Source organism: Aotus nancymaae, unplaced genomic scaffold, assembly GCF_030222135.1.
Source record: "Aotus nancymaae isolate 86718 unplaced genomic scaffold, 86718_ANA_hifiasm-v0.15.2.pri h1tg000020l, whole genome shotgun sequence".
In the NCBI taxonomy this organism is placed as follows: Eukaryota; Metazoa; Chordata; class Mammalia; order Primates; family Aotidae; genus Aotus; species Aotus nancymaae.
Window position 1 is genome coordinate 26,433,517 of NW_026988432.1, and position 13,477 is coordinate 26,446,993.

The 13,477-nt window shown below is 40.4% G+C and overlaps 1 pseudogene; it reads right to left on the bottom strand.

The window, feature by feature from the left end:
- Positions 1-3,499: 3,499 nt before the first annotated feature.
- On the bottom strand, positions 3,500-3,861 carry LOC105725281 (bolA-like protein 3; annotated as a pseudogene).
- Positions 3,862-13,477: the final 9,616 nt, after the last annotated feature.

Genomic DNA, 13,477 nt, shown 5'->3' on the forward strand with positions numbered 1-13,477 from the left:
TCCGTATATTTTCCACACAAGAATGTTCCTCCTGATGTTTTGCTCATACATATGTTTGTGTCATTCTTGGTCTTTGGTTGGGATGAATCTTTACTATCTTTCATCCACTAAGAACCTTTGCCTGACCATGCACCTTTATAAAGCGCAGTCCGTATTCCATTTTCCTATTTCTAGGTTGGAATATTTGCTTAACATCTGAAGCTGATTGTGCCGTACTCGCTCCAAGCCTTTCAGATGTGTTCTCTTAGGTAGTGGACGTGGTATTGACAAGCCCAGGCCGGCTGTGTACAGAACGGGCTAGTGGCGATTACAGACCTCAGGGAAGAACTCCTTCAGTTTGAATAACAGCTTTTTAAAAAAAAGTATTTCAAGCTCCTGTGTACTGCCAGATGCACTGATTTCATGCTCAGCGTACTAGAGGTGGTCAAAATATCCAGCAGCTGCCCAGGCATAATGGTTCACGCCTGTAGTCCTAGCACTTTGGGAGGCCAAGGTGGGCAGATTGCCTGAGCTCAGGAGTTCGAGACCAACCTGGCCAACATGGCGAAACCTCATCTCTACTAAAAATACAAAAAAAAAAAAGGAAAAAAAATTAGCTGGGCATGGTGGTTCACGCCTGTAGTCCCAGCTACTTGGGAGGCTGAGGCACGAGAATCGCTTGAACCTGGGAGGTGGAGGTTGCAGTGAGCCAAGATCACACCACTGCATTTCAGCCTGGGCGACACAGCGAGACTCTGTCTAAAAAATTAAAAAAAAAATAATCCAGCAGCTTCAAAATAGGAATCAGAGTGGGTTTTTTTTTTTTTTTTTGAAACTACCAGGACAGAGAGACCACTTTTCTTTGTTTAAAAATCATTAATTGATCTGTTTATTGGGCTCTTCCAACCTGTATTTATTCAAATATTAATGGAGCTCTGACTTTGTGGATAGTATTATTTTTGGTGCCGAGAGAATTTTTAAAATATGTCATGGTCCCTGTTTTTATTTATTTATTTTTTATTTTATTTTTTTTTTTTTTTGAGACAAGGTCTCACTCTATCACCCAGGTTGGAGTGCAGTGGTGCCATCTCAGCTTGCTGCAACCTCTGCCTCCTGGGCTCAAGCAATCCTCCCACCTCGGCCTCCCAAGTATTAGTAGCTGGGACTACAGGACTACAACTTCCCAAGTAGCTGGCACTCCAGGCAAGCCACCACATCCAGCTAATTTTTTTTTTTTTTTTTTTTTTTTAAGAGATGGGGTTTCACTATGTTGCCCAGGCTGGTCTCAAACTCCTGAGTTCAAGCAGTCCACCCGCCTCAGTGTTCCAAAGTGCTGGGATTACAGGCAGGAGCCACTGTGCCCTGCCAGTTCCTGGTTTTAAGGAGCCTACACTCAGATTGGCAAAAGTCAGGAAATAATCCACTAAAAGGGATGTGGAAAAAGAGGGATCACTAGCTGAGAGATCAGTGAGAAAGAGATAGGACTTGAGCTGGATCTTGTAGGATGGATGACACGTTAATTAATGTGGAAATGAAAAAAATAAAATGGACTTGGTTAAGTGGGGTCCAAATTAGTAAAGCATTGAACACTGGACCTTGAACTTACCTATCTTGACACTTGCCTACCTAAAAGTTCCTTAAGAAGACACATAGCATTCTACAGCTTGGTCTTGATCACAATCAGCTAGGACAGCGGGTCCCAACCTTTTTGGTACCAGGGACCAGTTTCATAGAAGACAGTATTTCCTTGGGGGAAGCAGGTGGGGATACAGTTTTGGGATGAAACTGTTCCATCTCAGATCATCAGGCATTAGTTAGATTCTCATAAGGAGCATGCAACCTAGATCCCTCACATGTGCAATTCACAATAGGGGTCACGCTGCTATGAGAATCTGATACCTGGGCTGATCTGACAGGAGACAGAGCTCAGGTGGTAATGCTCGCTGGCCTGCCGCTCACCTTCTGCTGTGTGGCCCAGTTCCTAACTGGCCATAGACCTGTACTGGTCTGCAGCCCAGGGCTTGAAGGCTCCTGAGCTAGGGATCTCCCAGAGCCATATTCTCCATAGACCTGGCTAGGGCTTATTTCTACCCATCCATCAAAGCTTTCTACTCCCTTCTACGAGGGTATTATACTTTTAGAGAATAGAAGTTTTTTCATTTTAAAATTTTTCTATTGTGGGAAATTTCAAACATACAGAAGTTGGGAGTCAACCTTTATATACAATCATCACTCAGCTTCAACAGTTAGCAACATCTGATCCATCTTGTTTCACCTATAATTCCACCTATTAGTCCATTTGCATTCCTATAAAAAAATACCTAAGACTGGGTAACTTATAAAGAAAAGAGGTTTATTTTGGCCTCCAGTTTTGCAGGCTGTATAGGAAGTGTGCTGCCAATGAGGGCCTCAGGAAGTTTACAATCATGGCAAGGCGAAGAGGGAGCAGGCATGTCATATGATAAGACAGCGAGGAGAAGGGGCCAGGCTTCTTTTAAATAACCAGCTCCCCAGTCAACTAATAGAGTGAGAACTCAGTCATCACCAAGGGGATGGCACTAAGCCATTCATGAGGCCCCCCTCTAGGCCCCACCTCCAACACTGGGGATCACATTTCAACATGAAATTTGGAGAGGACAACCATCCACAGTATCACCCTCTCTCTCCAAAGGTACCAACAACAATAATAACAAAACCCTGGTTTATGTTAGAGCAAATTCCAAGTAAAATATCATTTTATTCATAAATACCTCTATAAGCATTTAAGGACCCTTTAAAAAAATCTCGTCACTATATGATGATGGTCAGCATTTCAGTATGTAAATATAAAAGATAAGGACTTTAAGAATAGAACCATAATATCATTATATTGTAAAAATAAGAGAAAAAATTTCTTAACATCATCAAAATATCCAGTGACTGTTCAAATTTTCCTCATTATAACTTTTTTAATTTTAAAAATTCTTTTATCTTGTATTTTTATGGGTCCATGGTAAGTATATATTTATGAGGTACCTGAGATATTTTGATAGAGGCATACAGTGTGTAACAATCATAACAGGGTAAATGGGATTTTACCCTGTTTTGTAATGGTTCGTCATTACTTTTAATGTCAAAAAATGCAATTACTTTTGCACTAAGCTAATAATTTACATTTCCACCAACAGTGTATGAGGGTTCCTCTTTCTGCATATCCTTGCCAGCATTCACTATTGCCTTTCTTTTGGATAGAAGCAATTTGAACTGGGGTGAGATGATATCTTATTGTAGTTTTGATTTGCATTTCTCTGATGATCAATGATGTTGACCACCTTTTTATATACCTGTTGACCATTTTTATGTCTTCTTTTGAGAAAAGTCCTATTCAGATCTTTAGCTCATCTTTTTCAGTTGTTTCCTTTAATTAACATCTAAATAGATTATGCATTTCTATAATTATAATATGGACATATATATGGGCAAAAGATATAAATTTTTTGGCAAATGCCTAGGAAAGAATGGTGTCAGTCAAGTTCATCCAAGGTTTTAAGCAGCAGCATCTATGCAGCCAGGCTGTGGTCAGTGTTTGGGGACAGAGGTAAATATCCACAATCCATGCATCCCTTTGATTTCTTCTTTTAGTGCCTGATTAACCATCTGGTACTGCTGGACAGTTATCTTCTTAAATTCTTGTGATTCAATTTTAATTTTATACATCGACCTACAACCTCCTGAAATGTGAGTGACTTTGACAGCTGTATCTCAAGGAAACTTTTTGAGAAGCTGGATCACTCTGAGCTCCTTCTCAGTCTGGGAGGCAAACATCTGATGGACACAGTGAAGAGGAAGCCCACGGATCCCGCAGAACAGAGGCACTGCCGCAGCTGGGCTCCATGCCGCCATGCCAGGCCGACATGACCCCTCTTTGACTCATTAGATTTTTTCCTATAGAGTTGTTTGAGTTCTTTATATATTCTGGTTGTCAATCCTTTGTCAGATGGGTAGTTTGCAAACATTTTCTCCCATTCTATGGGTTTCTCTTCACTTGGTTGTTTCCTTTGCTGTGCCAGAAACTTTTCAACTTGAGGTATAAATTAAATAACATCACGAGAAAGCAGTTGTCCAAATCTGTTTTTATCATAATGAGTTGGCAACCCCAAGGATAAGCAATAAGATTTCTTTTTTTAGTGCCATTATGAACATATCAATTTTAATACTTTGATGTAGGACATTTAAAAATATATCCACAAAGCCATTATCAACTATACCAGACTAAGTAATAATTACTTAATATATTCCAATACCCAGCCCATATTCAGATTTCTCTAAATGGCTCGAAATGTCTTCTTAGAATTAATTTGTTCAAATCAGGATCCAAACAAAGTTGATACATTGATGTTGGTTTGTTTCTTAAGTATCTTTTCACACAATTTTTGTTGAAGAAATCAGGCTACTTGTCCTGTAGAATGTCTGCATTTCCGTATTTCATCAAATGCTTCCTCGTGGTGTCATTTAATTTATTCCTCTGTGTCCTGTGTTTACTATAAGTTAGTATATAGATTCCAGATGCTTGATTAAATTAGTATTCATTTGGGAGTAGGAGGCAAGAATAGGATGTATCGTTTGCTTACTAATATCTGTGTACTTTTTAATGATGTTAAGATTGATCAGTAGGTTCTGGTTTTGTCAGTCTAATCTAGCAATTACAAAGTTCCCGTGAAATTTACACATCCCTGTTACATGTAACGTATCTATTGATAATCCTTCCCTGGGTCCATTATTTCCTTAAAGATTACCTAGTAGTGATGTTGTAACTCTATCGCTCATTTGCATATATATATATATATTTTTTTGAGGCAGAGTCTTGCCTTGTTCATTTGCATTTATTAGCTGGATTTTTTTTCTTTTTAGAAACATTGTCAGGGTCAGTGGCTCACACCTGAAATCCCAGCACTTTGAGGCTGAGGTAGGTGGATCACTTCAGGTAAGGAGTTCAAGACTAGCCTGGCCAACATGGTAAAACCCTGTCTCTACTAAAAATACAAAAATTAGCTAAGCATGGTGGTATGCACATGTAATCCCAGCTACTCAGGAGGCTGAGGCAGGCGAATCGCTTGAACCCGGGAAGTAGATGTTGCAATGAACTGAGATCATGCCCACTATAACTCCAGCCTGGGTGACAGAGCGAGACTCTGTTTCAAAAAAAAAAAAATCTTTTATCAACTGTTTGGTTACCCTGAAATAGAATTTAAGAGGAAAGGTAGGATAAATGCTATGTTTCATTTTTTTCCTTTTATTTATCATTTTTCAGAATAATGAGTTGGTGCCTAGCAACCCCTCAAAGTGAGACTTTCCTAAACATAATTTTGACTTTAGAACCCATATAACTAATTTACATAATTAAAAACAATTTTTAAAAATGAAAAGCAACACATTAATAAACAGGCAAACAAATAAAGGAGTGTAATTGTACATGTTGGTGACATAACAATATGGAAAAAAATTGTTCTTAAGTAACTTTAAAACACAATACTTTCATTGTATATGTCTACTGGAATATATCCTGTGATATGCCGGAGCCACCTTGTAATGGCTTACAGAAGCCAATTGCCACATTTTTGGGAATTTTGCAAACTGATTATTAAACATGGCAATTATTTAAAAATTATATTCTAGAAACTTGTAATTAGACTATATTAAAAACAAAGGCAATAAACAAAACTCAAACACCGACCTGAATAAATATCCCTCCAAAAGAGCCCAAATTTGATTGCTTTAGTCTATACAGAAATTTATGCCCCAGGATGTTGTTGAAAAAAAAAATAGAGTAATCATCAGCTGGCTATTAGGGAAGTTTAACAGTTTAGTGTGGTCAGGGAAAGAGACAGTTAAAGAGAGCCCTCTAACACCACTATTATCCCAGGATAATTGTGGGCATACCAAAGGCTACCTCCTGAGGAGCAACATTCTGTGGGTGCTTAATTCTGTGGGTTGAGGGAGGGATAGATTTTGCTAAAATAATCCAGCGGTCACTAAACAAATATACAAGCAAATAACAATAACAAGTTTCAGAGGTGAAAGGACAGGAACAGTAATCAGAGTTACCACAGTATGTTACCTAAAATGCACAGTTTTAAAAACAAAACAAAACAAAAACACAAAGCAAAACTATGAGATGTGTAAATAAACAGGAAAATATGACAGTAGGTGAAAAAAAACAGGCAACAAAAACTATGAGAATGACCAGATGTTGGATTTAGCAGACAAAACTTTCGGAGTAGCCATTATAAGTATGTTCAAAGAAATAAAGAAAATCATGATTAAAGAGGTAAAGAAGGGCCAGGCATGGTAGCTCATGCCTGTAATCCCACCACTTTGGGAAGCCAAGGTGGTTGGATCACCTGAGGTCAGGAGTTTGAGACCAGCCTGGCCAATATGGCAAAACCCCACCTCTACCAAAAATACAAAAATTAGCTGGGTATGGTGGCATGTTCCTGTGGTCCCAGCTATTTGGGAGGCTGAGGCATGAGAATTGGTTGAACCTGGGAGGTGGAGGTTGCAGTGAGCCACGATTGCACCACTGCACTCCAGCCTGAGTGACAGAGTGAGACACTCTTGAAAAAAAAGAAAAAGAGGTAAAGAAAGGTATGATGACAATGTCACATCAGATAAAGAATATCAATGAAATAATAAATATTTGTAAAATGAACCAAATGGGCCAGGTGCAGTGGCTCACGCCTGTAATCCCAGCACTTTGGGAGGCCGAGGCAGGCAAATCATGAGGTCAGGAGTTTGAGACCAGCCTGGCCAACATAGTGAAACCCTGACTCTACTAAAATACAAAAATTAGCTGGGTGTAGTGGCATGTTCCTGTAGTCCCAGCTACTCAGGAGGCTGAGGCGGGAGAATTGCTTGAACCTGGGAGATGGAGGTTGCAGTGAGCCAAGTCCCCTCCATTGCATGCCAGCCTGGGTAAGAGAGTGAGACTCTGTCTCAAAATAAATAAATAAATAAATAAATAAATAAATAAATAAATAAAATAAAAGCAATAATCTCCATATCCTGAAGCTCAGCAAACTCCAAATAGGATAAACACAAAGAGATCTACAGACAGACACATAATAAAAATGCTGAAAGCAAAAACAAGGAGGAAATCTTGAATGCAGCAAGTGAAAAAAGACTCATCCCTTACATGATCAAAAGATGACTTCTCAGCAGAAACAACGGAAGCCAGAAGGCAGTGGGATAACATATTTAAAGTGCACAAAGAAAAAACCTGTCAACTAAGAATTTTATGTCCAGCAAAGCTACCTTTCAAAAATGAAGATTATAATAAAGACTTTCTCAGATAAAAACTGTGAGAATTTGTTGCTAGCAGAACTGCTTTATAAGAAATACTAGGCTGAATGTGGTGGCTCATGCCTCTAATCCCAGGACTTTGGGAAGCTGACATAGAAAGATTGCTTAAACCACGAAAGGATTGCTTAAACCCAGGAGTTTGAGACCAGCTTGGGCAATGTAAGGAGATCTCTTCTCTACTAGAAAATAAAAATAAAAAATAACTAGCCAGGCATGGTGGTACATGAAAAATAACTACCCAGGCATGGTGGTGCACACCTGTAGTCTCAGCTACTTGGAAGGCTGAGGCAGGAGGATTGCTTGAGCCTAGGAAGTTGAGGCTGCAGTAAGCTGTGATCACACCACTATACTCCAGCTTGGGTGACAAAGTGAAACCCTGTCTGAAAAAAGAAAAATTAAAAAAAGAAATACTAAAGGAATATCTTCAGGCTGAAGGCAAGTGGCCCCCAGATGATAATTAAAATTCCCATTAAAAAAAAAAACAAAATGCCCCAGTAAAGATGCACTCCTTGTAGCCGAATGGCAAGTTTTTTTCTGAAGGAAGTTTAAGTAGCGCATGACCTTGGCTACCACAACCCCGTATCAATATACAAAGTTCCTCCTCATTCCTTTTCACAGTTATCTAGTATTTACTGAGTGATTTTCTGTCATTTTGTTCAGTCAGTCCTTTGGTTTGTTTCCAGTTTTGCTGTTTGTTTTGTTTTGCTATCACAGTATGGTAACACACAGTCTTGTTCATAAGTGATTTTTTTATTTTTGCAAGTATATCTTCGGCAGAGATTTCTACCAAGTGGGATAGATGGCTTAAGGGGTAAATACATATATAATTTTGCTATATATTGCTAAAATTCCTCATGAGAGTTGTGCCATTTTGACTTCCATTAAGCAATTTATGAGTGCCTTTTTCCTTGGATCTTCATCACCAGTAATGTTGTCAAACTTTTGGATTTTTGACAATCTAATATCTTAATGTGGTTTAAAATTGCGTTTATCTTTGATAAGTGTGCTATGCTGAGTACGTTTTCATAGATTTAAGATCCATTTGCTTTTTTTTTTTTTGAGATAGAGTCTTGCTCTGTCACCCAGGCTGGAGTGCAGTTGCATGATATTGGCTCATTGCAACCTCAGCCTCCCAGGTTCAAGTGATTCTCCCGCCTCAACCTCCCAGGTAGCTGGGATTACAGGTGCACACCACCAGACCAGCTAATATTTGCATTTTTAGTAGAGACAGGGTTTCACCATGTTGGCCAGGCTGGTCTTGAACTCCTGACCTCAAGTAATCCACCTGCTTTGGCCTCCCAAAGTGCAAGGATTACAGGTGTGAGCCACTGTGCCTGGCCCCATTTTTTTCTGTGAACCTTCAGTCAGTTTTCTATTGTATCAGTGGCCTTTATCTTCTCTTTTTCTGGTGCTTTCTATATACTGGGGATAATAACTTTTTTTGTAACAGGATCTCACTCTGTTATCCAGGCTGGAATGCAGTGGTGTGATCATGCCTCACTGCAGCCTCGATCCCCCTGGACTCAAGCGATCCTCCCACCTGAGTCTCCCAAGTAGCTGGGGCCACAGGTATGTGCCACCACACACAGCTAATTTTTGTATTTTTTGTAGAGACAGGGTTTCTTCATGTTGCCCAGGTTGGTCTCAAACTCCTGAGCTCAAGCAATCCCCCAACCTCGCCCTCCCAAAGTGCTGGTACTAAAGGCGTGAGCCACCGCACCTGGCCAATAATAACTCTTTATGAAATAAGTTGCAAATCTTCTCCCCAATTTTTCATTTGTCTTTTTTCATTGATTAACAACATGAACTTTTGAGTCAAAACACAGTTTAAATCTTGATTTTTGTACCTTTGTATTTGAGTGACCCGGATCAGGTGGTCATTTAACTTTTCTGAGCCTCTGTTTTTCTGTTGGTAGAATGAGGATAATAATTGGTCTTTTTGCCTTAAACTTTTGCTATAAGGACTAGATGATGCTTGTTGAAATGCTTTGTAACGTGTTATTCAAATTTAAGTCATTTCAAAGTGATACTTAGCACGTCCAATAGTACAGTGTATACAGATAAGAGAAAGCTTCTTTCTCTTTTCTCTCTTGCTTTCTGCTTAGAGATAGCTGCTTTCTCTCTTCTCTCTTGCTTCCTGCTGAGAGATAATCTACATGTAATATAATAGTGGTCTTCTGGAATCAGTAAATGAAGTACCTACTGCCTTGTCTACAGGGTAACTAACTTGGAATTAAGGGGAAAATAATGCCTCTGGTTACAAATTAGTAAAAAGTAGTAGGCAAGTTTTAGAGCCAACAAAATGCTAACATGGCAGCAGCATCACTATATTTCTCTTTCAAATTACGTTCAGAAATTGTTGATCATTTGATTATGTGAAGTCAAGCACTGCTTAAACCTATAGAGTAGAGAAAGAGCCCTGTGCTGGTCTGAAGGTAGTGATTTATCTCAATATATTGTTCACAGTCAGTTACAGATTTAGCTCCTTGTTCTACTCTTCACCCGCTTCTCACTGCTGTACTTGACTAGTCTTAAAATAAATAAATAAATAAATAAAATTCAAAAAGAGAAAGAGCTCTGGACTAGGTGAGAAAGAGATTTTGAAACTATATAAAATAAACAAAAGGCACAACTCCTGTCCTCATTTTGCTTAAAGTCTTGTTGAATGATCTAATATATACAACCTTATAAATAGCTGAGATCTTCATTTGATGTCAGTTAGAATTATTGGTTACTAGAACAGAAGTTAATTTTGGCTAATTTAAGCAGACCGAAAGGAAACTGGACAATCCACAGATTTCATAGAAAACATGAGCTAACGGAGGAAGCAGGAACCACAGTCGAGGTCTTGCCTCAGAGCCTTCCTAGGGCATTGCCATGGACACAACACTGGTAGATACTTGCCTCTGTTCTTGGTTGCCATGAGGTAAGGAGCAGAAGGATCCTTCCCACACCAGCTTTGGCTTCCATAGCGGAGGGCAGCACAAAAATAATAGGGTTGGATGCTGAGTGTCACCCAAAACGTGTCTAATACACACCTCAGACTTTACTGACCCACACAGAACTTTTGTTTTCTTCATCTAAGCCTGCTTCTTCCTCAATTCCTCCTACACTGTATGTGTGTGTGATGGTGGCAATTGGATTTCACTCAAATTAACTATTTGCATACCCTCCTTGACAGCATATTTCAACACTATCCTTCCAAATCTGTAGTGACTATTTTCTAAGTAAAAGTAGGACAGGTGATCTGTTACAATGGCTATAATTTGCTTTTATTTATTATTTTATTATTATTATTTTGAGATGGAGTTTTGCTCTTGCCACCCAGGCTGGAGTGCAATGGCATGATCTCGGCTCACTGCAACCTCTGCCTCCCAGGTTCAAGCAATGCTCCTGTCTCAACCTCCCAGTGGTGCCTGCCACCACACCCAGCTAGTTTTTGTATTTTTAATAGAGATGGGTTTTCACCATGTTGGCCAGGTTGGTCTCAAACTCCTGACCGCAGGTGTGATCTGCCTGCTTTGGCCCCCCAAAGTGCTGGGATTACAGGTGTAAGCCACTGTGCCAGGCCTATTTATTTATTTTTTGAGTCAGAATCTTACTCTGTCGCCCAGGCTGGAGTGCAGTGGTGTAATTTCGGCTCACTGTAACCTTCGCCTCCTGGGTTCAAGCAATTCTCCTGCCTCAGCCTCCCAAGTAGCTGAGATTTCAGGTGCCTACCACCACGCCTGGCTAATTTTTGAATTTTTTAGTAGACATGAAGTTTTACCATGTTGGCCAGGGTGGTCTTGAATTCCTGACCTCAAGTGATCCTCCTGCTTTGGCCTCCCAAAGTGCTGGGATTTCAGGAATGAGCCACTGCACCCCACCTGTAGTTTCCTTTTAAGTATTTCAGTCTACTGATGTAGTATTAAGTTTTTGTGAATTAATTTAAGCTTTAATTTTAGGGGTGATCAGTCAATATGCTGTTAAGAGTACTGAAGTGGTTGCCTGAAGTCAGGGAGAGCTGCACTGCAAAAGTAGCTACCACAAGACTTTCTGCTATTATTTCGATACAAAACCAATGATTTGCAAATTAGCATACTGAATGTCAAAAATTTGATTTTATTGGTTTGTTATTTAGCATGATGAATGTTAGAAATAAGCTCTCAATGGTAAAATGCAGGGTATTCAATGTAGGTAGATTGACTAAAATAATTCAGAGATTCTCTCCACCCTTGGATTAATAAACTAAAGAATCTATTGAGATTATAACGTATACCCTTGGAATGGCACCTGAGACTGGATTCCCTGTCTGTCTCGGGGAAAGCCTTTTCTCATTTCATGATGCCAAGTAGAGGGCATAAAAATCCTGCCTTTGGGATGTTGTTCTCCTTGAGCGAACCTTTCCTATAAGGTATAGTTAGAGGCCCTAAAAGGACAGAGAGCTCGAATGGCATCAGATGTACAGTTCATGCTATGTACTAAATTGTCTTTCCCCAAATTTCAAATGTTGAGTCCCTGAACCTCAATGTGACTGTGTGAGATGAGGCCTTTATGGAAGGAATTAAGGGTAAATCAAGTCATAAGGGTAGGGCCCTGACGGAGGATCTGTGTCCTTATAAGAAGAGGAAGAGAGACCAGAGCGTGCACTTTCTCTCCCCTCTGCTCTCTCCCTCCCTCCACATGCACACATTGAGAAAAGGCCCTGTGAGCTCACGGTGAGAAGGTGGCCATCTACAAGCCAGGAAGGCAGCCCTCGCCAGAAGCTGACTGTGCTGGAGGTCCAGCCTCCAGAACTGTGAAGAAATAATTTTTGTTGTTTAAGCCACTCAGTTTCTGGTATTTTGTTGTGATAGCCTGAGTAGACTAAGAAGTATGAATTGTTTTGTGTCTGCTTATTTTTAAAATTATATATTTGTTATTATTCTTATTCTTTTTTGAGACAGGGTCTCACTCTGCCACCCAGGCTGGAGTGCAGTGGCACAGTCTTGGCTGGCTGCAGCCTTGACATCCCAGGTGCAAGCGATCCTCCCAACTCAGCCTCCCGAGTTGCCAAGTCCACAAGTGTGTACCAACGTGCGTGGCTAATTTAATTTTCGTAGAGACAAGGTTGTACTATGTTGCCCAGCCTGATCTCTAACTCCCAGGCTCAAGGGATCCCCCTGTTTCAGCCTCCCGAAGTGCTGGGATTGTATGTGTGAGTCATCACGCCTGGCCTGTGCCTGCTTATTAATGAATATTTGCTTAATGAATGCTTGCATACATGGCAGAATTTGGTCTGAGACTTTTTATTAAAACCTGGTACTAAGGTTGTAGAGGGTAGCTAACCCTTACCCACCTCAAACCTCTTCGGTATTGTTATCGACCTGAAAGTACCTGTTTGGGGAGCATGTGTCCAAATTGGTTTAGGTTAGCTCACAACATGGTTTGGAGTGGAGACAGTATATCTGGAAGAAAAATCATATCAGAAAATCTAGAAAGTCTAATTACCTTACCAATAGCTCTAATAGTTTTAATGTTTCTAATCTACAAACCTATATTCTGAATCACCTGCTGTGTTAGTCTGGGTCATCCAAGCAGGAACATCTCATCCAAGATGAGAATAGACATGCAAGTAATTTTTTTGTTTTTTGAGATAGTGCAGTGGCATGATCACGACTCACTGCAGCCTTGACCTGCTGGCCTCAAGCAATCTTTCCTTCTCAGCCTACCAAGTAGCTGGGACTACAGGGGCATACTACCATGCCAGCTAATTTTTTTGTATTTTTTGTAGATACGAGGTCTCACTCTGTTGCCCAGGCTGGCCTCAAACTCCTGAGCTCAAGAAATCCTCCCATGTCAGCTTCCCAAAGTGCTAGGATTACAGGCATGAGCCACTTCACCTGGCTGATATGCAGGTAATTTATATGAGAAGAAATGCCTGTGAAGGTGGGGAGGGAGCCAGGAAGAGCCTGCAAGAGCCTTCAGACCATCATACAGATCTGATTCCAAGTGAAAGAGAGAGGAAAGGAAGAGAGGTTGGGTGAGGAAGTGCCTTAGGTTGAAGTACAGTTCTGAGCTTGGCAAGGCCATGGGGGAGGGCTTGAGCTAAAGCTACACATCAGAGGAGACTCCTGTCTTCCAGGAATAGGGCTGTCATATCATCCCTGCTGTGTGAAGTCTCTGGCTAAGAGCAGCC